The sequence below is a fragment of the Sus scrofa genome, chromosome 7, assembly GCF_000003025.6.
Source record: "Sus scrofa isolate TJ Tabasco breed Duroc chromosome 7, Sscrofa11.1, whole genome shotgun sequence".
NCBI classification, from domain to species: Eukaryota; Metazoa; Chordata; class Mammalia; order Artiodactyla; family Suidae; genus Sus; species Sus scrofa.
Window position 1 is genome coordinate 70,114,363 of NC_010449.5, and position 27,535 is coordinate 70,141,897.

Consider the following 27,535-nt stretch of genomic DNA (forward strand, 5'->3'; position numbering starts at 1 on the left):
GATTTTAAAGCTTGACTGCCCATCTGTTTTAGTTGCCGTAATTAATAAATATCTGCCAGATGCTGTACTAATTCCATGGTCTTAGCTTTTATGACAGGTGAATCCTTTTTTAAGCAAGTATCCTGCACACTCTATTCAGCCATCATTCAAGGTGAGGGGTCAGGATGGAAAGGATAATTATAATTCCAGCTATTACCAAAACTATTTCTTAATTAGATTTGTTATCATATTCCTATCTAATATATACATTTCCACTTCAGACCCTGGTAGATCAGTTTTTTAAATGAGTAGTTCTGTTATCTTATATATTTTATAGAAGTACAGGAATCTGAGAGTAAAAGGCAAGGGATTCCTCATTTGATGCAATTAACACAGGGTGCTTCTTTCACTTTGATTTCTTACTTCCTTAGTCTGACCAGCCACACTGATAGAAGTCCTCAAGTGTTGGGCTCCTCTAAATGTGCTGTGTGTACAAGAGGTTGAAGGAGAATGGAGGGAGAGAGTCTATGTGGGTGTGCTTCATCAGTACTCTAGAGAGCAGTGTTCAGTGGGTTGGTAAAAGAAATCTTCAATTACCTGGTGTAGAAATACATAGTCAAGCAATAGAAGCTGGTAAGATGGGAAGAGGAGCAGTAATCCGAGACAGGGAAGTTGGATGAGTGGTGTGGATAAAGTCTGGAGAGAGCATTTTCTGAGAATAGAAATTTACATATCTCAGAGGGAAGGATGTGATTCTATATAGCTCACTTTTGCATTTGCCAGAGCATTTGATATGGCATTTTTTTTTATATTGAAGCACTGAATAAATACATTTTGAATAAATGCCTATATCATAAAATGCCACAATTTGGAGTTCCCATCGAGGCACAGCAGTAAGGAACTCGATTAGTATCCATGAAGACACAGGTTCGATCTCTGGCCTGGCTCAGTGGGTTAAGGACCTGGCATTGCCGTGAGCTGTAGTGTGGGCTGCAGACGCAGCTCATACTGTGTTGCTGTGGCTGTGGTGTAGGCCAGCAGCCGCAGCTCTGATTTGACTCCTAGCCAAGGAACTTCAATATGCTGTGAGTGTGGCCCTAAAAAGACAAATAAATAAATAACATGCCACAAGTTATTTTTCTACCAAAGAATAATTACTATGACATTTCCCACTTATCATTGGTAATGGAGCAATATTTAACCTGTAACTGTTTTGAATGTAAAACCCCAACCATCATATCTTTGTTTTACAGAGAAATTTTAAAATTGCTGAGTAATGATGTTTTGAGAACAGGAGAGACCTGATCTTTTTGAATAGATTTCTGAAAGTTCACATTCATCAGCTTTATTTTTGAGAAATTCTTTGCTATCAGAAATTTAATTATTTGCATCTTATCACAAAGAAGGTGACCTCTCAGGGAAAGAAAAGTCTTTTTCAACAGTTTCTAATTGCTCATCTTTATCTTCCTTCTTATGTTATTAGGTCACTTTAGGTGAATCATGATTTTATTCCTCCTGCCTCTATGTCTGTTTTGCCTCTTGGTTTTGGGGGCAGGAGCAAATGACTAGATGCTGGTAGACACAGTAGTTTCATCTTGTTGAGATCATCTTACTTGAAACTGGCAAGCACTTACACTTTTGCCATGACTCTGAAAAGAATATCTGTTCCCAGGTCTCTCTGTGTGCAAGTAACAGTTCTCAGTTTCTTTATGTAATTGAAGTCATAATTATGACATGCAAGATTTTCTGTTTGTCCTGGTTCAGTAGACAATGTAATGGCAAAAATCATGGCAAATTAGATATAACTTACATATGTAACAACTTATTAAAAATTGTCTAAGCAACCCTGTCCTGTAAAAATACAATTAATGGCATCTATGTTATTTTAATTATTCTAGGAGCTACATTTTGAAAAAAAAAAAAACAAGTGAAATTATGTTTCATAATATGTTTATTTAACCGTATGTAACCATGTGTATCCAAATTAACATTTCAACATGTAATCAACATTAAAGTTACAAATGACGTAGTTTACATTCTTTTTCTCATACTAAGATTTCAGGATTTAGTGTGTATTTTCTACTTAACAACATCTTTTAGTTAGGATGCTACAATTTCATTAGATATACTTCATCTATATTTATATTTCATGAAATGTACAATTGAAAACAGATTCATGTATTTGAATTTTTCGAACATACTTCAAAGTTTTACAATGCTGAGTCAAACATCTGATTTTAGATATAAGATTTTTAAGAGTTATTTTTAGAGCAGTTTTAGGTTTACAGCAAAATTGAGAGGAAGGTACAAAGATTTTCCATAGATGCCCTGACCCCCCAACCCCACATCCACATTCCCCTAATATAATTATCCCCCATCACAGTGGTCCATTTGCTACAGATATTGAAACCACCTTAACCCATCATTATCCCAAACCCAAAGATCATAGTTTACATTAGGGTTCACTCATGGTGTTGTCTGGTTTGAACAATGTATGATGACATGTATCCACCATGATAATTTCAAAGTAGTTTCATTGCCCTAAAAATTCCCTGTACTCCCACCTATGCATCCTTCCTTTCCTCCCCCAAATCCCTGACAACCACTGATTTTTTTTACTCACTCCACAGAATGTGAGATGATTGGAATCATACAGTATGCAGCCTTTTCAGATGGGCTTGTTTCACTTAGTATTACCCATTTTAGTTTCCTCCATGACTTTTCATGGCTTAATAACTCATTTATTTTTAGTGCTAAATAATACTCCATTGTTTGGATGTACTATATTTATCTATTCAACTACTGATGCAAAACTTTTTTTTTTCCAAATTTTGACCATTATGAATAAATCTGGTAAAAATGTCCATGTAGAGGTTTTTCTGTGGAAATAAATAACTTTTCAATTCCTTTGGATAAATACCAAGGAGTGAGTGCAATTACTAGATTGTATAGTAAGACTTTGTTTAGTTTAGTAAACTGTCTTCTAAAGTGTCTATGCCATTTTGCATCCCCACTAGTAATGAAAGGGAGTTTCTATTGCTCCACAAAACCTCATCAGTATTTGGTATTGTCAGTGTTCTAGGTTTTGACTATTCTAAAAGTTATGTAGTGGTTATCTCATTGTTTTAATTTGCATTTCCCTGATGACATATGATGTGAAGCATCTTTTCATATGCTCATTTGCCTTCTCTATGTCTTCTTTGGTGAGGTATCTGTTCAAGACTCTTATTTTTAAACAGACTTTTGTTTTCTTATTGTCGAATTTCAAATGTACTTTGTTTATTTTGGCTAAAAGTTCTTTGTCAGATGTATCTTTTGGAAACATTTTCTCTCAGTCTGTGATTTGTCTTGCTGTTCTTTTGATAGTGTCTTTCACAGGTCAGAGGCTTTAAATTTTAATGAACACCAATTTATCAAATCTTTCTTTTATGGATTATGCCTCTGGTATTATATCTAAAAACTCACCACTCAAACCCAAAGTAACTTTGATATTCTCATATGGTACCTTCTGGGAGTTGCACAGTTTTGCATTTTACAGTTAGATCTATGATCCATTTTAAGTTAATTTTTGTGGGGAGTATAAGGTCTGTATTAGATACACTTTGTTTGTATGCATATGTATGGTTTTAGATTTAAATTTAAATTAATTAAAATTAAGTAAGATTAGAAACTTAGTATCTTAGTTGTACTAACTGTATTTCAAGTACGGTAGCCACATGTGTCTAATCTCTATCCTATTGGTTAGTGTGGGTCTGGAAGGCTTGCAGTTGAAATCTTCCAGGCTTCCCACCTCTCCTCAAGAATCAGACCACTCACAGCATCATTTGTTCAGATTTATAGCTGTCTTTTTAGAATCTGTAAACACTTTGACATAAAGATCTTACTTACGCAGCTTCTCCATGGAAGAAATTGATTTCAGCTTATCTCTAAGTGGCTTTGGCTTCTTTACTGTTGTTCCAACCAGGTCTGCTATCAGCCTTAGCAGTCCATGTAGACTTCTTTCTTATATCTTTCATAGTTTACTTACCAACATATGAGTGTTACATAGCTTCCATTAAAAACACATTCTCAATCCACATTGCTCCCTGCAGTGTGCCACAAGAATCCTGTTTCTTCTAGTGTTTCATAATTTTAGATAGTAAACTATCCATGTAACAAACACAAAATACTTTTTTATTTATCACAACATAACAAAGCATAAAGACAGATACTGTATAATCAAAGTATAGTAATACATAATAATATATACAGATTTGGGTTGGGATCTTTGTTTTCCAGATATTTATCTAATTCTACAACATATTAATGTGACCATTTTTTTTTTTTTCTTTTTAGGGCCGCATCTGCGGCATATGGAAGCTCCCTGGCTAGGGGTTGGATCAGAGCTACAGCTGCCTACCTATGCCAGAGCCACAGCAGTGCAGGATCCGAGCCATGTCTGTGACTTAAACCACAGCTCATTGGCAACACAGGTAACTTAACCCACTAAGCGAGGACAGGGATTTCTCCCGTGTGCTCGTGGATGCTAGTCGGGCTCATTACCACTGAACCACAATTGGAACTTCCATGACCAGGTTTTGATTGGACAACAAATGCACAGAATTACCAACAATCCAAAGTTTGATTGGATAACTTATTTTTTAACATCTATTGCCCTAACTCATCAGTCTGAAATATAATTTGAAATTGAGATAGCAACTTTTTTTCAATATGTGGTCAAAAGTCATCTACTATAAAAACCATCTGAGGAGTTTTGGGAAATAGATTCCTAGGACTTCCCCACAGAAATCCTGATTTAGTAGTTATGGAGTAGAGAGCTTAGGTATTTATCTTCAATAAAGTCCAAGGAATTCTGATATACACTGAAGTCTGAGAAACTATGGGCATAATGGTTATTTTAATAACCTAAAATAATTTAGGATTTTAACACTAACTCAAAAAAACACTTGGGGTTTAAAGTATTGTGTTTGCTTTCCATGTCATGATTTGTCCCCTTATTTTATGGTTGGGTAGTCTTTTGAGGTCCCAATCACATGTGTGTAGAAATAGAGCAAGCAAAAATTAAGGCAATATAAATACCTTGTTAATTGGCATTTTAATTAGCTACATTATATGTTCTTTAGAAATAAATATTTTTAAAAGTAAATACTGGACCCATTACAGGTTATATATAGAGAAATTTAGCTAAAGCCTGGCACACTACTATATCTATATTTAGACTATACAAAGACTTCTGCTTTTTATTTTAAATTTCCTACCTGCCCATATGTTTTTGGAAAAAAAAAAAAGCTGAGGCACTTTAAAAGGTAATATTTTTTAAAAAGTTATTTTAGGAAGTGATTCGTTTAGCTTATTTTATTTGGTAAATAATGTTAAAATGAGCCATATTTCAATTGTAGCTTTAGTTATTTTAATAATCTGAATGTAATTCTATTTAGCAGTATTTACAGGTTGCTCATAATGTATATATTCTTGTTTAAATCTCATTATGTTTTTAATTGTTTTGTATTTGTCATTTCCACAGTTTTTTCCCCTGTATGTGTTAAATCTAGAGGTTTGCCAAGTGGAAAGCCAAACAAAGTGAATGCAGTATATTAATTACAGCAAGAATAATTAATATGCACATCTGCACTGTATGCAATTATCTGTGGACTTTCATCACCACCTTGAAAATTCTGCTATGTATTTTTTAAATAGAGTCTCTTTCCCACTTTTGGGGAAATTATTTTATACTTTATTTTTCTTCTCACCTTCTACTTCACTCATACACTCACACCTCTCCATCCTCCATTCACACGGAATTCATGGGGGAAAGTAGAAAATAGTGTATTAAAACTAAATTCCTCAGGGGTTAACGAACCCAAATAGTATCCATGAGGATGCAGGTTCCATCCCTGGCCTCACTTAGTGGGTTAAGGATTCCACGTTGCTGTGAGCTGTGGTGTAGGTTGAAGATGTGGCTCATATTCTCCCTTGTTCTGGCTGTAGTATAGGCTGGCAGCTGCAGCTCCAATTTGACCCCTAGCCTGGGAACTTACATATGCTGCAGGTGTGGCCCTAAAAAGACAAAAAAAAAAAAAAAAAAGCCCTAATTTCCTCATCTTCTGAATATCAAACAGACATGTGCCTACCTCCATTGTCACTAAAACTATTTTCTTATATTAGAATGCAGGCAATTTTTCTTCAATCTAAGGGCCATCCCTCTAGTTGTAAGCCAGGTCCTATACCCTTTCATCTCCTCTGGATGTGCTGCTCACGAGCAGCCCCTCTCTTGCATCTTGCCCCTGGTTCTTACTCTTAATTTCTCCTGCTTAGAGGAATGCTCTGCTTTTTCTGTCAGTGCCTGTCCCATTTATTCCTTAGATTTCACATTATATATTACCTCAGAGACCTTATATCACCCTATTTAATGAAATAGTAAAGTCTCTGCATATTTATTCTCCACCACAGCATCCCAGTTTCCTTTTTATCTGCATACATCATTGTTTACTTTGTATCTACTTGTCTTATTTTCCAGCCAGAAGCCCCACAAAAGCAGAGACCATATCTGTCCTTTTTACTTCTGTGTCATTAGCTCTGGGCAGAATGGTTGGTTCATGGTGATTTCTCACTAAGCATTTATTGAACATAGAAATAACTTCTCCCAGGTTGGTGCATTTTAATATACCATCGCATAATAATTCCTCTAGATTTGGGTAAATATTTCCAGCTTTTTGTATTGCAAACTACTTCATAGGACATTTAATATGTCCCTTTCCATATTCATATTATTACTTCCATAAGAAATATTTGTTGAAGTGGAAATGCTGGGTTATATCATTGGTATAGCCATTTTAGATTCTGACACTTGATAATTAAAATCTTAACTCTTATTAGGTTGACTCTAAATATTAGAAGAAAGTACCCATTTTGTTTAGCCCCAGTCCTTTTCTCATGGCTGCTCCTTCCTTACACAGGCAATGAAATAAGGCATTTATTTTTAGCACCAGGGGATGCTCTTCAGATTATGGATGGTGATTTGTCTTTGTTGCTTCCACCACTGTCTTTTTTGTATGAACTATTACTCAATTGCCTTATCCAGAGGATTTTTATCTTCTTCCCACCTTCCCTCCAAATGCTGGCTTTATCTTTACTTCCTGAAATGGCAGTGGACTGCTGCTACTGTGGCTGGTTTAGATGTCACTCTTCAATTGACTGCTCCCTGTCTGTATTTCCTATGCAGTGATCAACATCCTTTCTTCTTCTTTTGGCACTGGCAGTATTTGTTTAAATCATTTCTGGTGGAAAAATTTACCTGCTGCTAAGAGCTTGGGCTGAGCACCATCTACCTTGTTTTTTTTCGACCCTTTGAGAAGGACTGGGACATCACTGGTATTTTAAGTAATTTGAAAATATTTAAGTCCATGCCAAAATTACCATTGTGATACTCTTACATGTCTTCTTTCTGTTCTACATTGTTCCCTGTTTCCCTGGAATCTCTCTGCTCTCTATACAAATACCTAATCTGCTTTGAAGTCTGAGCCAAAGTCCTCTTGATTCCCCCAGGTAGACTAAAGCAGTCTTTCTCATGGATATTTTGTAATTATTATCATCAAGAGCAATTATGTTTTATTATGTTTGTCTGTTCCCAGGTCCCTTTACCTGGCAGATTCTAAGCCCTCTGAGGAGGGACCATGTGGTTAAAAACAACAAACCATGCAATCAAAGATCTGTATTTAAATCCATCCTTACTACTTTCTTGCCCTGTAAACTTGGGCAAGCCACTTAGCTTCAGCTGTTTTCCTCTATAAAAACAGAATCACTAAAAAGCAAGTCTCACGATGTTGTAAAGGATCAATGAGGTCATGTTAAGGCATTTTCATCCTCAATAAATGCTGTGGCAGCCATGAAAATGCACCTCTTTAGATAATAGGCTATGGAGCATCATTGACCATAGCCTCAGCTTCTGTCCTCTGAAACTCATCCCTGTGTTTATCCAGAGATGGAAGCTCCCACAAGCTGCTCCCAGCTGATGATGCTCCCTGCTATGTGCAGGGACACTAAGGCAGGCACATTCTTAGAAGACATGGGAACTCTCTGACTTTGTCTCCAGGACTCCCATCACCTTGCTGAACTAGCTTAGATTTTTCTGGCAGTCTAAAAAATTCTCGATCACAGTTCCTTCCTTCCCATTCTCCTTAGGAATGGTCAGATCTGTATCACAGTCTTATGGCTATTACAAATTCCTCTGGCTCATTTCCCATGTTCCCTCACAAATATGTTTCTTCTGTGTCTAATCATATCTTATTATTGGGGTTTTGGAGGACTTGGACTAGCACAATTGGTTCTCAGAGCAGTTTCAGAAAACCGCTGTGGCTGTGGAATGATGAAGATTTGATGCTGGCTCACCCATGACCTGGTGGGAAAGAGGATGCTATTCTGGTTGGTAGGTGATGCTTGCCTGGCACAAGATGGTGGCTCAGTTGCTGAAGGTTGCACCTCTGTAATCTGGAAAAATGACCCTGGAGGGGAATGCTCTGGCAGATACTATAATGTAGATGTTTGAAAGATTTGGTGGAAACAATGCCAGTAAGGCAGAGCTGGCTGGTTATTGTTAAATTGTATAGGTGCCCTGCAAAGAGATAACGACAGACTAAGGGCGATTAACGAGCAGTTCATGGCTAAGTGTGACAACCAGATGGCTTTTCTGGTACCTTATAAAGAAGACTCTTATCTTCTGTAGTGGAAAAGCAGCATATCTGAGCAGCAGCTTAAAGATATCATTGTTAGGGTTGTCAAGCTCCAGAGACTTTTGATTACTCAGCCAAGGCCCATCTGTTATGCAAAGGCCAGAGTCCTAATGGGAAAAACCTGGCATCTTAGAACATGGCTGAAACATCTTACTGATTTCCCTTGGTGATGTTGATTCCATAGACTCTCTGGGTTTTCAGAAGAGGTCTCCCTTCCCTAGTAACATCTAGCACTTTCCTATGCTGGATGATGCTAAGAAGCCTTTCCTCTACAAGCTAACCAGTACCTCTCTCAGAAACTGCCCTTACCTCCTGTCTTGCCTGCCATCGTGCTAACCAGGGTTAATCAGCTGGGAATATTGCTGGGCTTAAAGAATTACAAGAATTCATCGGTATGTATCCGCAGGAGCCAGGAGAGCACATCATGGATCAAGTGGGCCAGAATGTAAGCTGGATAAGAAAAAATTCATTGATTTGGAAGCACTTTCTTGGGACAAAGGATTAAAATCTTAAAAGGAAGCCCAGGGGAATAGGGCAAACTCTTGCTGCTAAATTGACCCTTAGAGGCCTGGAAAATTTTATGGCCAACATTCAGCAAAATGGAAATTTCATTCATTTTCCTTGAAAGATGTTGGAGGAAGGAAGAGAGTCTGATGGAATTTGGTATTCTGAGATGGTTATCTTATGTGAGAATGGAGGACCCACCAGAGGATTATGGTCCACAGAAGGAGTCTGGGACATGCCATTCACTCAGACCATCAGGACTAACCCTGTGAGGTGCCACCAAGATCACTAAGAAGTTCAGTGGTGGTTTTCCTCCTCAGTCCAGCCTGATGGACCATAGGGGAGACCTGATGGTCACAGAGCTGGGCTTAATGACATCTTTGGGATGATGGAGATGCAAATAAATAGTTAGGAGGCAGTTCTTTTATTTTTTTATTTTTTTTATTTTATTTTCCCACTGTACAGCAAGGGGGTCAGGTTATCTTTACATGTATACATTACAATTACATTTTTTCCCCCACCCTTTCTTCTGTTGCAACATGAGTATCTAGACAAAGTTCTCAATGCTATTCAGCAGGATCTCCTTAGTAAATCTATTCTAAGTTGTGTCTGATAAGCCCAAGCTCCCGATCCCTCCCACTCCCTCCCCCTCCCATCAGGCAACCACAAGTCTCTTCTCCAAGTCCATGATTTTCTTTTCTGAGGAGATGTTCATTTGTGCTGGATATTAGATTCCAGTTATAAGTGATATCATATGGTATTTGCCTTTGTCTTTCTGGCTCATTTCACTCAGTATGAGATTCTCTTGTTCCATCCATGTTGGTGCAAATGGCATTATGCCATCCTTTTTTATGGCTGAGTAGTATTCCATTGTGTATATATACCACTTCTTCCGAATCCAATCATCTGTCGATGGACATTTGGGTTGTTTCCATGTCCTGGCTATTGTGAATAGTGCTGCAATGAACATGCGGGTGCATGTGTCTCTTTTAAGTAGAGCTTTGTCCGGATAGATGCCCAAGAGTGGGATTGCAGGGTCATATGGAAGTTCTATGTATAGATTTCTAAGGTCTCTCCAAACTGTTCTCCATAGTGGCTGTACCAGTTGACATTCCCACCAGCAGTGCAGGAGGGTTCCCTTTTCTCCACAGCCCCTCCAGCACTTGTTATTTGTGGATTTATGAATGATGGCCATTCTGACTGGTGTGAGGTGATATCTCATGGTAGTTTTGATTTGCATCTCTCTTATAATCGGTGATGTTGAGTATTTTTTCATGTGTTTGTTGGCCATCTGTATATCTTCTTTGGAGAAATGTCTCTTCAGGGCTTTTGCCCATTTTTCCATTGATTGGTTGGTTTTTTTGCTGTTGGGTTGTATAAGTTGTTTATATATTCTAGAGATTAAGCCCTTGTCAGTGGCATCATTTGAAACTGTTTTCTCCCATTCTGTAAGTTGGAGGAAGTTCTAAAACACTATAAGTATCATGGCATCCCATGTAGAACATGGGCCTTCAGGGAGTCCTGGATATGATTCAGTTCACAGTGTGGCTACTGGGTTAGTGGACCAGTCAGTGGATATGTCCTAGTTACCCAATGTGTATAACTGGAATTTGATATTCTTGTCAGATGGAACAAAACCCACATTGGGTTGTTGGTCTGTGGGATAAAAACTATTATAATGGGGGTTGGAGGGAGATTAGTGGCACTATTAAAGACCCCAAAGATGCAGTTATTGTAGTCCTTATCATATTTCTATTTATTTTATCATGTTTACCATATAATATTTGTTTATTTTCTGTTTAATATTACAAAAGCTCCAACCTGAGGAGTAATGTTATACTACTGAAGACTTAACTAAATGGCAGTCATGGTTATGGTTGCTCTGACAATGTAATATCACTGTTAGAGCAGATAATTAAGGTGTTAGGTACATGATATTTAGCTAGCAGTATTTCTCCATTCCAGTTAGAAAAACAGGTCAGAAACAATTTGCATATTCCAGTTGCTACTGGGATGTGTTAACCCTCCTGTTTCTGTCATAGTGTAACCCAAAGAAATAGGAACTGCATGAACATCACACAGAATGTTAAAGAGGCCCATTACAACAATGACATTATGCTGATTGGGCAGGATGAGCAAGAGGTGGATAGAATGCTGGAGAATTTGGTAAAACACCTGTATTCTGAAGGTGGGAGATAAACTCGAGGAAGGTCAGGGATCTGCCACGTCTGTGAAATTCATGAGTATAGTGGTCAGAAGTCTATTGAGATATCTCCCCCAGAGTAAAAGATAAATTGCTGCATCTTGCATTCTTTACAACAAAAAGGGAAACATGGTACCTGGTAGATCTTTTTAGGCTTACTTGATACAGCACATTTTAACTCCTAGGAGTAATGCCTTAGTGCAATAGTGAGCGACATGGAAGGCTGCCAGCTAAAGTGGAGCTGGGATCACAGTATAGTTCTGGAGAAGTTCCAGGCTGCAGTGCTTCAGCCTGGCTGCTTGGGCCATATGATCCAGCAGACATTAAGGTGTTAGAGGTGTCAGTAGTGAGGAAGAGAGACGGTGTAGAGATTACAGCTCCTGGAATCTGGAACAAGGCAATGCCATCTGTAGTAGAGACTATACACTTTTTGAGAAATAGCTCTTGGCATGTTTCTGAGCCCTAGCAGAAACAGAATACTTGACTTTGGAGCAAACCCCAGTGACCATGCACCTGGACATGCTCATTACCAACTGGATTCCATCAGGCCTGCCAAGTCTAAGTCAGATGTACTTAGTGGCCCATTCTATGATGAAAACAGGACATTGGGATTGAACCCAAGCAGTACCAGTTGTTCAGGTGAACTGCATGAATAAGTAGTCATACACCTATGACATACACCATGATTACACCAGTGCTCCCTTCCTAGTTCACATCTCTGTGGAGGTCTCATGTGAACATCTAAAGGAGTAGGAAAGAGTCTGAATTTGGCACTTGTAGGGGTTTAATAGATCATCAGTGAATGTAAGGATTTGATCAAGCTTCTGCCTTTGTGCAGGTAAATAATTATTATTCCTGTACTATGGATCAAGAAATTGAGGCCAAGTGAATTAAATAAAATTCACTACCTGTAGCTAATAAATAAGAGGGCTGGAAAACTGATAGTCTGCCTCATGCTATAATGCACTTTCTCTTCTTTTTCATGTTTATCAGAGGATGTTATCTTCATTTTGGAAGGAGAATCAGGTTCATTATTAGAAATCAAATTATAACACAGTTAATGTTCCTCATTTAAAACATTTAAAATGCCATGCCCCATTTGCTACCCTAAAAACTGGTATCCACATATGTTGAGTCACTTTTTTTTCAATTACTTGCAAAAATGGATAGAGATTGGGAGGGGCTGTGAATTTATGCATACTAATGAAACCCTAAAATAAAATGTTTCCATGTGCAACTTCCAGTCTTGTTGGATAACTTTACTTGATTGAAAATTACTTGAGAAAGATGAAATCATAAATTACCTTAAATTTACTGAAAGCCTGTGAACTACCTATATTAGGTGTGAAGCTGATGAAGTTTCATTTTGAATGGAAATAAGCCGAGAAAACAACATGGCTAACATTTCAGATATATCTCCAGAAAGAAGGCTGACAGTATTGGCTCCACTGAGTCCAGTACTGGCAAACTGGTAACACTGAAAATAGTAGGTAGAAATTTACTATCATTATAATTGCTAAAGTTCCATTTAGCACTCACAGTTCCACTGGTCCCACTCTTCTATTGTGCATATTCACTCTGGCTTTTTCTGCTACTACTGATTCATTCACTCATTTATTCCTTCATGCAAAAAACTTTTAGCTTCCTATAGGCACTGTACTCTTGTGGAAGTGTTTCTGTCTGCATTAGTGGTAGATAATATTAAAGTGTGATATAGCAACATTTGGCAGATAAAGAAAATGAAACAAAGAGAGGTTTAGGGACTTCAGTGTCACACAGCTAGTGGATGAAAGATTTGACATTCATAACAGGGAGTATGGTTCTAGAGCCCATGAATTGAGCAGCTATGTTGTTTCTCACCAAGTTCATAGTGTTCTATCACTTGCCACTTCTCTGGTTTCAGGTATCACAGGTATATTTCTGAGGGAAACATATACAGAATTCCACCAGGGAAGTAAAACAGAAGGGCAAAAAGAGGGAGGTCTTTGGAAGCCTGTCACATATTTTTGTGGGCTTATGGCAGCTTATCTTGGGCCTCAGAACACGGCTTATTATTATTATTTTTTTGTTTCTTTTCTCATTAAGCATTTGGAAAAGATATATGTGGCTGAGTCAACTGTTGTAGAATTGGGTATTCTAGATATAATGAAAAATATTGAAGATACCTTTATATGTGACAGTAGTTCTAATACAATTTAAGTGACTATGTAGATAGATAAGGTTATACTGATGTGCAGCAAGGTTATTTTGGAAAAAGGTGTAAATATAATGCAATTGCATTTGTAAGACTTTCTTATTACCCATAAAATATGGGTAATCATAAGGTCAGTTAGAATTCCTCAGGAGCATAAATACAATATATCTCAGCTATATGTTCAGCAGTAAAGTGGGCAAATTTCCTAATACTCGAAGAACATGATGGATGAAGTTGACTTTGTAGAATTACCTGATAATACTTTAGTATGATTTTGGAAATGTGTGCTCTGTCTCCTTAAGGTCACCAGATTTTATCAAAACAGTCTTTTTTAGATATGTGATTTGTGTTGATGGATATGTGGTCTTATTATTAGAAATTAGAATCCTCAACTAATTGAATTGAAATTAGTTCATGAGATTGAAAATAACGAGAAACTTTTCTTTCTTTTGAAAAGCAGGAGTAACTACATAGCCCAAACCAGCAAGAAGCTTTTACTGTTTTCTAATCACTATGTTGAGTGTGCTTGTAACCTTATAACATCCTTTGAAATTAATTCAATAGAGTTTATGAAAATAAAAAATAAAAAGTCTGTCACAATTTGGACATCCTGGACTGGGAAAATCTTATGATTATTTCCAACTGGTCCTGGGGTTTTGTTTCCCAGTTGTGTCATTCACACCCATCTGCTACATGGCACTGTGACAGCTAACTCTCATTGGTGCCCTGATTTGCTTTGCTGAACAGGGGTTTCAATTCAATGTTCACATCAAGTTTTCCACTGAGCTCTGATCTATTCAATTACAACTTTTATTTATTTTATACTAAATAACAAAACACTTATGTCAATTCATAATTTGGTACACCCACAAAACCACTTTTTCTTTAAAAAAACTTTTATTTACTTATTCAATCATTTACAAAAGCAATGAAGAGAGTTCCCATACACCTTCTTTCCAATATTCTCCATTATTATCATCTTACTGTAGAAGGGTCTTTGACACAATGAATGAACCAATACTGATACATCAGAACTAACTGAAGTCTATGCTTTTTCAGATTTACTTACATTTTACTACTATCTTTTTCTTTTCTAGAATCCTTACATTTATTTGTCATATATCCTTGGATTCCACTTGGCTGTGACTTTCTCAGAGCGCTGGTCAGGTATTTTGTAGACTTATAAAGAATGTGCCTGATGAATTATGAGAAGGACTACAGAGGTTAAGTGCCATTTTCATATTATATCTAGGATACATACTTTCAATATGATTTATCATTGTCGATGTTCTCCTTGATCACCTGGATGAGGTAGTATTGGATAACCTCCCCATCTCTGTATTCTTTGGAAAAGAGTCATAATAAGAAATTCACACTTCAGAAAGGGAGAGTTATCTTCTACCTCTTTGAAGACAAAGTGTTTACATAATTCATTTGGAAATCTTCTGCATGGGAGATTTGTCTGTTTTCTCTCTTTTACTTATTCAATCATATATTCATCAGTTTGGACTCATGAACATTTATTTTATATTTGGCGCTATAATCCAGTACTATCTTATTTATTTTGTTGCTCAGTTGTGCCAGTTTGGGCCATTGGAATCGTTTCAGCTGGCTCCTGTGTTCCTTTGACATACCTCCTTCATTGTGTGTTTTTAGCACTTTCTTCTTTTTCAGTACAGTACACTTTAGTTTCATCTCATGTATTTCCTGCCCAGTTCTAGAATCAGCAGTTTCTCCAAGTGACTCTGGTTCCTTTTAATGTAGAGTGGTGTTAGAAACCAAGATCTGGGTACTAGTAATACGCATTGCTGCTGGGTGTCAGCCCTTTCAGCTGATAGAGTAACATGTTCTCTTCCTCTCTCCACACACACAGTTAGATATTCAAAGTGATGTCCCCACCTCTAATCCATTACAACATGAATCATTCTAGCTTTTTCTTGCATGTCTATAACTTCCTATGCCAACAGTGAAAAACCTGGCTCCCACCATACACCATCCACTCAATTTCAGTATATATGTATGTGTGGTGATTTTAGGATTATTTTTAAAAAATTCATCGTAGTATAGTTGATTTATAATGTGTTAGTTTCTGATATACAGTAAAGTAACTTAGTAAAATATACATATATACATAGGCATATGTATATATATATATATATATATATATATATACTTTTACATTATGGTTTATTACAGGATATTGAATATAGTTTTCTGTGCTGTATAGTAGGACCTTGCTGTTTATCTATTTTATATATAGCAGTTTATGTAGTATATCTGCTTATCTCAAACTCCCAATTTATGTCCCTCTTCTTGCCTTTTGTTAACCATGTTTGTTTTCTATGTAATTCTGTTGCTGTTTTGTAAAAGTTCATTTGTATCATATTTTGCATTCTACATATAAGTGATATCATACAGTATTTGTCTTTCTCTGTCAATTTATGACCTAGGGTATATTTCCTATGCACAATTCCTTTTGCTTTTAGTCTTAAAATGGCCACTCATTTCTAGCTAGATCCTTATGCCATCATTTTCCCCTTACTTTCTTCAGTGAGATTATTTCTGTATTCATCCTTTATCCCCTGACTTCGTAAATTTTTTTTAAATTTTCTGTGCTATAAAGTTCTATGGGTTTTATACATGCAAAGTATCATATATCCTTCATTATAGTATACAGAATATTTTCCTTGCTGTAAAAATTCACACCTATTCAACTGTCCTCCATCCCACAAGACTGCCTTTATTTATTTATTTATTTTGCTTTTTAGGGCCACACCTGTGGCATATGGAAGTTCCCAGACTACGCCACAACTACAGCAACATGGGATCCAAGCCATGTTTGCAACCTACACCACAACTCATGGCAACGCCAGATCCTTAACCCACTGAGCAAGGCCAGGGATTGAACCATTGTCCTCATGGACACTAGTCGGGTTCATAACCCACTGAGTCCCAATGGGAAATCCGAGACTACTTTTCAAATTATACTTTTCTGTATCCAACTGTTATTTTTCTCTTGAAGTACTTTGCATATAAAACTGATCTAGTTCTCAATTTCTCTTATTTTATAGTTGGTAGTATAAAGGTTTGTGTGTGTGTTTGTGTAAATGTGTGCATGTATCACTCTTCACTTCCTTGTTGTTTAATTCTGTAGAAATATATATTCATGTGAAAACCAACCACCTTTGGCATCCAGGGTTACACTAATGAGAAACTAAAAAGATGCTTATGTAACCAGACTAACCTCTTATTTTGTATTCTTTGTATTTTAATGCCATAGGGTATATTATGGAAATTAGGTATAGAAATGTACCATGCCATTTGATTAATATTTATTAAAGCCTTGCAAATTTAGAGAAATCAATGACCCTATATTGCCTAATAGTTAGTGCTAGATGGTTGTTAGTTAAAAATTTATGTAGCTGAAAGAACAAAGCTTATTGGTTTATACAGATACTTAGATCACATTTCTTTATATTCTAATTTAGCTTTACAAATTTGAAATTTGAGTGTCATTCATTTTTTGCACTCTTCTTTTTTTTTTTTTTTTTTTTTACTGACACCAGGAAAATATGTTTGTTTACAGTAGAACAAATGCAGTTTCCTTGAAACATTTTAAAAACATGCAAAAGTTCATATTTTATAATGATATTAGGGTTTCTTTAGGTAGGAGTTCTGCAATTCAGAGGATCCATATGTGACACAAACAGTGAACAATTGGGAACACTAGCTGATAATGATATGATCATTTTTGGCAGTCTCTTTATGTATTTCTGGCAGAAGTGTAGTGATACATTAGTCATTTTCACAGAGAAGATATTGGTCCATGCCAGTCTCTTATTTGGGGTGCCATCTGCACCTTTTTTGTCAGTAAATTAAAAAAGAAAATATATCCATTGATGTGTACTATTTCTGTTTTTTTAATCATTGTTTGAAGCAAACTATACCATTCTTAGAATATAACAAATACTATACGTAACTGAAATTGTACCTGGGTATTAACTAGAATACCAATCTCAAAAAAATTTTAACACTTTAATTTAATTTAAATCATTCACAGTTTATTATTTCTGGAGCTCTTGGTTAAACATAAGAGGAGAGAGTTCTGCTTTTTGCTTCATTGATCATGCTGTAACTCACTTGACCTCATTGTTTTGGTTCCGTCACCTATAAATATAGTAATAAGGACACGTGGTATTTGAAAAGATGTGATATAATTCTGTTAAGGTTAACAATTAATGTAAACTTAGAGGTTGGTAATAACATGATGGAGGTAGGGCTTTCAGTTTGCCGACTTGCTTTAACTATGTCTAGGTTAATAAAGTAAATTATACAGCGCTTATAAACTCTTTAAAGAGAGGGATAATACTTTACGCATGCTTTGAACATAGTAAACAATAGATATTTGTTGTGCTGAACTGAAGCACAGATGGACTTGATAGAATGACTTAAGAGAAGCTTCTGAGATGGTCAGGGAGATGAGTTGACAGACATGCATTAGTGTAAAATATGGTTTAAAAGAATGGCCTCTCACCATTGCTATTTTTCAGGGATAAGAAACTATTACTGACTCTCCAATTAATGTGATACATTTTGTGGTTTTGCTAAATCAGCCAGAGATCATAACAAAAGGGGTTGTTCAGAATAATGAGTGTCGTTTAAGTGATTACACAAATATAGTCAAATATACTGGTAACTAAAAAGAAACGAATGATAACTAAAATCTGTTGAAAGCTTGCTTTGCAAAGGGATGTTAAACGTATTACCTTTTATTTCATTTAATCCCTAGACAGCCATTTGAAATAAATACAATCCTTATTTCCATTTGTCAATAGATAAACCAAGTCCTGATATGATTATCCACCTTTCAGTGAATAGATTTAAAAGATATATATCTTATTTATAACAGGTGCTTGAGTATAAATGTAGCTTACTAATGCAGATAAATAGCCTTATTTTATTGCCCAAATCTGCCTGTGAAAGACCAGATATTTTGCCAGTGATTAAAAATAGATGAAATATTGAGAAATGGTAATATCTGTTTAGCTAACTACAATGGACAAAACAGCTTTGATATTTTAGGTGATAGCAGTATGGCGTTTTAAATCTTGTGTTGAGAATCTAGTACCTTATGCAGAGCAAATCTTCTGGTTGCTTGTGATTTCTCTAGTATCTCAGGTAGCCAGCTTCCATCTCCAGTGCCTAGAAGAAACTATTGCTGAAGAAATGTTAGATTTGGTTGTCTGCAAACTTGGAGAGTAATTGTTTCTCTAGACACCTGCATAAGCAGCCGTACTTATAGGCTGTTCAAGTAACATCCTCAGAACATTCTGAGTTTGGTATGAACCCTCACAATGGATTAATTCTGGTGCATACTGTACATTCATTTTGGTATACTTGGCTCAGTAGATGGAAAAACATATTGCTGGGTAGGCCCTTGACCAATAGTTTTTTCTTCTATTCAGTTGAATACAAAGTTATTGGGTTATCTACTGAAGGCAGATTAGTTTCCAAAAAATAAAATATAACAAGATAAAACAAAAATGGGTGAATAGAAGCAAAAAAAATTATATTTAACTCCTTTCCAAAACTTTATATTTTAAATTTATGTTCCTAAATTGGATGGGTTCAGTAATACCATGAAATACTAGAAACAGTTTCTCCAACTCAATTTTATTTGGGCTCAGAAAGAGTCTAAGAATTTGAGAAGTTGGAGAAGGTCGGATCAAAGGATAAGTGTTAGTAACCCCTGTTCCTAATTCTGAAAATGGAGTTTGTATGAGTAAATAAGGCTCTGTGTCTTCCAAATTAGACTGGGTCCTGGGTAATTTAACTTGAGTAATAGCAAATATTTCCTGTGTAATTATATTTCTATTAGAGACAGATAGGTGATACATATGGATATAACTATATAGATATACTATATATCTAACTCTAGCTAAAACCCAGATGGCTCTGCCTGACTTAGACATGTATCCCTGAGGGCTTACCTCTTGTTAAGTCAGAGGCAGGTATTAGCAATAATTATACCTTCCAAAATATCCTGGTACTTTCCTCACCAGTGATGTGATAAATAGTTGCTATGGCTCTAAAAGTTACTCCTTCATTCTGGCATGGCCTCTCTCCCAAGTGGATTTCCTGCTGTTTAGAATCATGTACATGTGTACAACTAGGGATTCTTTACATGCACTTCCTCTTCATCTACTAAAAATGAGAGTTAAACCTGAGAGTAGTTACCATCTTTCCTGGAATCCAAAGCCACAACAATTAGCATGGCTATTAGATAAGTTTATAATAGTAATGAAAATCACCTGTACTCAACATGAACTATGTTATAAGCCTAACATATAATGTGTACTCCTAACTCTTTATGAGATACTATTCTATAATTATATACATCGTGCAAACACTCAGGTTTCTTAAAAGTTACTTGTTTGAATTTTAAAATCTTCCACTGATAATTTCTCAAAATTACCTTATAGTAAGCACGAGAAGTAATAAGCAATGTTTCTTCCTAACATTATAAGCACACATACATCTAAAAATGCACTACCTTGTAATCAAGGGTAATTCTAAATTCCTCTTGTTGGTAGATAAATTCATTTCCTATTTAATGTTCAGTAACCCCTGCAAAATTTCCCTGTAGCTCTGGAGAAAGGCAATACCTTTTCACTGTGATTCTCAAGTTAGGAATGCGTTTCGAAGAAAAGTTCATAGGAGATAGCTGTTTAATTATCAAGTTGAAGAAATAAGGCATTCCTGTTGTGAAAAAGCCTGTGTCATTTCTTATGTTTATCTGTCTTTTCAAATATTTATGCCATTCAGTTTATTTACCCATTATTTTGGCTCTTGAACTAGATTTCCCCCATCACAAATTTCTTCAATCCTGATGTGTAACTGGCTTGCATGAAAACACAAGTAGAAAGTATTGAGCTTTCAGAAGGACAAGCATTCCTAGGAGAACTCACTTTGATGTTTTGACAATTTTTTATTCCCGAGAGGAAAATTAAGTAGAAGGAGGATAGAAAGAACAAAAAAATTAATGAAGTCAAACAAGGCTTCATACTGAGGTATATTTTCTAAGTACATAATCCTTCAGGTAATATTTTCCAAACATATTTCATCATTACCTAAATCCATAATGGAAACCTTATAAGATTCTATATGCAAGTTCAACTTAAATGATGATACTTTTATTCAACTTAAAGTATGTAACGTTTGGCTGTTGCATGAGAATAATTTTATTTTTTTTCTTTTTTCTTTTTTCTTTTTTTTCTTTTTTTTTCTTTTTTATTTTCCCACTGTACAGCAAAGGGGTCAGAAGAGACTTGTGAGAATAATTTTAGAGTAGAATGCCATTTGAAAAAATTCAAAGGACAAATAAAAATCTTATTCTAGACTTTTGAAGATCCCAAACCAAAAATGCTCAGTCAAGATGATTTACTTTTGGAATTAGTAGAGTATCAAACTTGTTATCAATAAAACTTTTTAAGTACCATGTGATATCATTATTGACTAAACTGTAATCAAACCATGAAAATATTTTCTTCAACTTCGCACCGTGGCACAGTGTGTTAATGATCCTACTTGCCTCTGTGGAGGCATCCTTTGATCCCTGGCCTGGTGCAGTGAGTTAAGGATCCGGCATTTCTGCAGCTGTGGTGTAGGGTCACAACTCTGGCTGGGATTTGATCCATGACCCGGGAACTTCAACATGCCACAGGGGCAGCTGAAAAAGACAAAAAAAGTTTTTTTTTTCCCTATGGTCTATGCATTTCATACATTCTTTATCTGGTTTTTCAAGACTGAGGCTAGTTGTTTTTAATTTATATAGTTTGAATTTTTCAGTGATTTATATTTCTAACACTTTTATTGAAACACAGAGGGCTTTGTCAGTGCATACAAACGTAAGTCAAAATAAATGATGTTGGAAAGTAGAAATCTTTGGTACATTGAGTAATGATGATGAATACCAGCTTATAAAAATTCATGCTGCATTTTGTGTAACTATTTTATAGCTAGAAGCTTGAGAATTTGAGTACCTACACAGTGGGGGAGTACAAATGAACACCTACGTAGATGTCTGCTCTAAGAACAGAACAACCAACACGCTCTATGATAGAGAGAAGCAAAGTGAAGTACCCATTATAAGTGGTGCTTAACTTTATTAAGCCAAGAGAACACCATTACTGAAAGTCTGTATCTGACAAAAGCAAATTACTTCGTTGTAATCATGTTCATGAGCTGTCTTGTGGCTGCCAGGCCAGCCCTGCCATTCATCTAGTTGAAGCAGTAGCCTTGAAAATGTTAATTTGATGTTACAGCCTGATCAATACTGAAGAACCTTTCATTTTGTTTCCACCATTTTCTTTGAAATTTTGTCACGTTTTTATAGGAACAGCCATAGAATGGTGACAATGTCGAAAGGTCAGCCTGCTCCACCAATTCCTTTGAAATCCTTTGAAACTGTGTAGTCATCTACATGAAAATCTAGTGATTACCTATTTGGGAGATATTTCTGAAATATCAATGAAAAACAGACTTGTCCCTCAGATCGTAAGAATCTGTTTCCTGAGAGTGTCTGTTCTTTTAACTGAAAACATTATGTAATGTATTTAGGGGAAGTCCTATTGGTGATATTCTGATAGGACCATGCCTAGCTCTAATGCTTCATCCTCTTCCACAACTAAAATTCTTTAATTTGAAATCCATTCCTGGACTTACGTCTCAGATATGCAACCAGCTCGGGAGAGTTGACATGTTAGGCTGCTTTTGCCATCATTTTTAAGTGTAAATGGGTTTAGTAGATCTTTCTTTGACAGCACTTTAGACAGGACCCCAGAGGAGATGCATTTAGAGAAAGGATAACTACCTCAGAGACATGTAAAACAGACTAAGAGGGGAAGGATTAAAGTTCTAAAACAAAGAATAATGTAAACTTCTACCCATGATTTTCTGTCATTTTAGTACTGTACAACAATATCTTTAGTTAGAAAGCAATGACAGAAACTGTTATTGATACATTGTTTTATTGTAATCCACAGTACCTAAAAAACTACTGACATACTGTGTCTTCTACTTTGGGGATATGGGGAAGTTTTTAAAAATCTCAGTGAATGGCTTACAGAAAAGGAAAAAAAAAGTTCATATATTATATGTAATTTCTCTTTTATTTCCCTTGTTGGATTGACCTCCACATGAGTGTTTTGGAAATTACTATGAATGAAGTAGTATTGTTACCAAAAGAAAAACTGAGGAGTATCAATTGCTTTTTTGAGTTCCTGGGACATATGGTATGAAATCTTAATCATTTTTTTGGCTTTGTAATCAAATTATTCTTGTTTTTTAAATTTTATTGAAGTATAGTTGGTTTACAATGTTGTGTCTTTCAAATTATTCTTAAGTTTGGAGATTTTAAGTTTACATTAAAATATGCAAAATTACTGTTTATACTTAGCTTGGCCAGGGCTAAGCTTTTCAAAAGGGTAGTTGATACTCATATTCTAAACTTTTTACTTTCTGTATCTTTAACTTATTATGTTCTGATTGATTTCTTTCTCCAAATTCCACTGAAACTGCTATCAGTAATGTCACTGTTGACTTTTTTTTTTTTTCTTTTTAGGGCTGCACCTGCAGTTCCCAGGCTAGGGGTCAAATCAGAGCTACAGCTGCTGGCCCATGCCACAGCCATGTGGGATCCAAGCTGCATCTGCTACCTCCACCACAGCCAGATCCTTAACCCACTAAGCAGGGCCAGGGATTGAACCTGCATCCTCATAGATAATAGTCGGTTTTGTTACTGCCAAGCCACAATGGGAACCCCCACTTTTGACTTCTTTTTATATAAATATATAATGATTTTAATTTTTTTCCATTATAGCTGGTTTACAGTGTTCTGTCAATTTTCTACTGTACAGCATGGTGCCCAGTTATACATACATGTATAGATTCTTTTTTCTCACATTATCATGCTCCATCATAAGTGACCAGACATAGTTCCCAGTGCTACACAACAGGATCTCATTGTTAATCCATTCGAAAGGCAATACTCTGCAGCTATTAACCCCAAGAACCCTACCCATCCTACTCCCTCCCCCTTGGCAACTACAAGTCTATTCTCCAAGTCCATTATTTTCTTTTCTGTGGAAAGGTTCATTTGTGCCATATATTAGATTCCAGATATAAGAGATATCATATGATATTTATCTTTCTCTTTCTGACTCATTTCACTCAGTATGAGAGTCTCTAGTTCCATCCATGTTGCCATCCAAAATGGCATTATTGTATTCATTTTTATGGCTGAGTAGTATTCCATTGTGTATATATACCACATCTTCCTAATCCAATCATCTGTCTATGGACATGTGGGTTGTTTCCATGTCTTGGCTATTGTGAATAGTGCTGCAGTGAACATGCGGGTGAATGTGTCTTTTTAAGTAGAGTTTTGTCCGGATATATGCCCAAGAGTGGGATTGCTGGGTCCTGTGGTAGTTCTATGTATAATTTTCTAAGGTTCTTCCATATTGTTCTCCATAGTAGTTGTACCAGCTTACATTCCCACCAACAGTGCAGGAGGGTTCCCTTTTCTCCACACCCCCTCCAGTGTTTGTTATTTGTGGTCTTATTAATGATGGCCAATCTGACTGTTGACTTCTAATCTAACCATTTTGGTAGATGGTTTCCAGTATCCTTTTTGTACTATTTGGTACTATTGGTCCATCCCGCCTTGATATTCCTCTTTCTGTCAATTTTGGGACTCAGGCAATCCATTTGCTCGTAGGTTTTTGCCACTCAAAGGGTAAACCTTGGTCTCCTTTATGGGCTCCTCTTCCTAATTACATACTCATTATACACAGAATTATACCTCATGATACTGTTTTCCATTCTTTTCATTCTATATACATTTCTGGATGAACATACCCACTTCTAAGATTTAGCTGCCATTGGTATAGACTATTCCCAACAATCAGGGAGATGGAGGCTGCAGGGTCAACCCCTCAGTCCAAACATGAAGACTGTGTAGTGAATGCAGTTGGGAACAGTGTAAACTAACAGCACATTATCTCTTTATCTGATGCAAAGCCATACTTTAGACAATACCTCCTCTCACTTACTCTGCCAGGCATTGTAAGAAAAAGTGTATATAGAAGGTTATATAAATCAAAAGGCCATGATATTTGACTTGTCTAGCATAAATCCTCTCTTAGGAGTGATTGAATAACCATTTGCTAATTGTTTGGGTCTACTAAATAGGTCATAGGAAGTTCATCTGGTCTAGCAATTCCTAGTATTACTCAATAATTTTTTAAAAAAAGACAAGACAGATGCTACTGTAGAGGTCATGCCAAGAAAATGAAAAGCTTTAAAGCTTTTCATTTCCTGGTAACTACCATGATTACCTCTTCAAGTTTCAAATTGAATGTTTGTCAGTATTAAGTCTGTTTAAGAAAGTTTGTCAGGAGTTCCCACTGTGGTGCACTGGAAACAAATCTGACCAGGAACCATGAGGTTTCGGGTTTGATCCCTGGCCTTGCTCAGTGGGTTGAGGATCTGGCATTGCTGTGGGCTGTGGTGAGGTTGCAGACATGACTCGGATCTGGCGTTGCTGTGGCTCTGGTGTAGGCTGGCATCAACAGCTCCAATTAGACCCCTAGCCTGGGAATCTCCATATGCTGCAGGTGTGGCACTAAAAAGACAAAAAAAAAAAAAAAAGGAAAATTTGTCAATATTAAGTATTAAGCTGTTCATGCTACAAATTCATCATATTCTCTAGGTGTATATGACAAATGCATCTTAGACTGTTCTTTTTAGGGTAACACCTTTAGGCACTCAGCTTGAAAGAAATTGCTATTTCATTGCTAAGTGTGTGGAACACCTGCTTTTGGAATTCATAGAATATGACCACTCAGATTGTACTCTATAGTGATCTATGAATCATTGTAGGGCTGTGGATCAAGAGGACTAAGTTACATGTTTTCCCTAAGAATAAGTATCTCAAGGGTACTGTTAATTTAGGAAAGGAAATGACAGGAGATAGAAATATATATATATACTTTTCCCTGGGGCCTAGAAATAAGGGGTAATACTTTTTAAAATATCAGGATATAATTGATACCTTTTTTTCAGAAAATTATACTCTATTCCTTTAACCTTCTCAAATGACCACTATTGCTAGCCATGCTGTCTATGAGGTATGCCTCCAGCATCTATGTACCATGTTTTGCTATGTATCTGTGACTACTTGAACCAGAGGTGCTCAGATAACTAGTCTGCATAGATTAAACAATAGGAAAAAAAAAAAAGAGAGAGACAAACAGGAGGTGGAGAGAGTGTGTCCTAAGGGTCTTCCTATTGATTGTCCAGATCTTATATAACGCCTAGTTGTCTTCTTTCCCGTGTGTTCTTTAAAGACAACATAGGATCCTTCAATAAAAGCCCCATTTTGTATGAACTTATTTGACATGGAATATGTATTTATGTTTGTTGCCTACTATTTGCCTGCCAAAAAAACCCCATTATGTGTGGGAGCAGCATGCTCTTTCTTTTAGCAATCATTCCTTTTCTCTGCTTCTTAGTCTTACTCTATTCATATAGTTTCTGTAGAAGGTGCTATATTTTTATATTCAATGACCTATGCAGTGATCATAGTTGACTACTCCAGAGGTTGGTACCTGGCCCGGTCTAGAATCCTAACAGCTTTTCTCTCATATTTCTTAATCCAGATGCAGGAAGAACATTAGATCACTCTATCCACTGACATATTTTCCAAACATAAAACCCAGTAAATACAAGCATTTTTCCCACTAAAGTAAGTCTGCAGTGTCTCTGAAGTGAACACATGATGCACAGTTAGGAGAGAACACTAAAGATGTTCATGTTGTCATTTCTAGCTGATCCTTAGACTAGCTGCATCTTTGACTTTTTTGCCCTTTATATATTTAAACCTTTCTTAGATTTTCCAAGTCAATAAATTCTCAAAAATATATCCATATATGTCTAAGCTTGTTTAGATTGAGTTTTGATTAGGGTTGCCAGATTTAGCAAGTGAAAATACCAGATGCCCACTTACACTTGAATATCACAGAAATGAAGATATTTCAATGTTTGGGATATACTTCCACTAAAATTTTATTATTTATTATTATTAAGCTTTAGTTTTAATCACTTGCAGCCACACTAATTCAGTTGCTTTTGGGGAATTGTAACCAGTGTCCTATTCCGTATAGCGCTTTAGCTATACATTCCTATTTCAAACAGAGAACACAGGACACCTATTGTGGGTTTTCTAGGGAAATTTGTGTGGTCTCAATATAATCCCACAGCTCTGAGTCACACTCTACAACTTCTGGAAGTAGATCTCTACAGAGTACAAGTGTAACTTTGAAACACAGTGTTTCAGTGACCCAGGAGCCTTAATGTGTATTTGAAGTTGAGGCCCTGGGAAATGGATTTAATGTTCTCTCCAAGCTGGAGTCCAGGAACCCTTGACTGTCAGAGCCAAGTGAGTGCCTCTGGACAAATCACTTCGTCTCACTTCTGTCTCCTTATCTTTAAACTGTAAACCACTATTTCTTTCCCATCTTTCACTAGTGTCATAGCGATTAACATTTATGAACTGCTTTGAAGATGAAAATTCCATATCTTGTTAAACATTAGTAAGACGGCAAATAATATATAATTATGATGTGTACCTTCAGTAATGTAAGAGTGCTTGTGTCTTTACAGTTTTAATAATAACTTTCACAAAAGGAAAGCATGGGGCTCAGTTCTCACTTTAATTTGAAAAAAATGCTTTGCTTTGTTAGCATAGCCATAGGAAAGGTTAGTTGGAAAGGGAAGTGAAAAAGTAAATGTAAATATTTTCCAATATTTAGGCTGCAAGCAATTTTTCTTCATAAAAATCTCTTTGTCCTTAATCACAAATGG

The 27,535-nt window shown here is 36.3% G+C and overlaps 2 long non-coding RNA genes across 4 annotated transcripts in view; one reads left to right on the top strand and one right to left on the bottom strand.

Annotated features, from left to right (window-relative positions):
- Positions 1-27,535, top strand: part of LOC106507717 — a 125,915-nt gene that overhangs the window by 91,290 nt on the left and 7,090 nt on the right. For both annotated transcript variants that reach the window (XR_001303922.2, XR_002345872.1), the window contains exon 3: positions 14,707-14,776. This is a non-coding gene — a long non-coding RNA (uncharacterized LOC106507717). The remainder of the gene's footprint in view (positions 1-14,706; positions 14,777-27,535) is intronic.
- Positions 17,649-27,535, bottom strand: part of LOC106507718 — a 37,034-nt gene continuing 27,147 nt past the window's right edge. The window contains exons 2-3 of one of the 2 annotated variants that reach the window (XR_001303925.2): positions 18,738-18,827; positions 17,649-17,776 (exon numbers count right to left, since the gene is read on the bottom strand). This is a non-coding gene — a long non-coding RNA (uncharacterized LOC106507718). The remainder of the gene's footprint in view (positions 17,777-18,737; positions 18,828-27,535) is intronic. The other variant, XR_002345871.1, reaches the window with a different exon arrangement.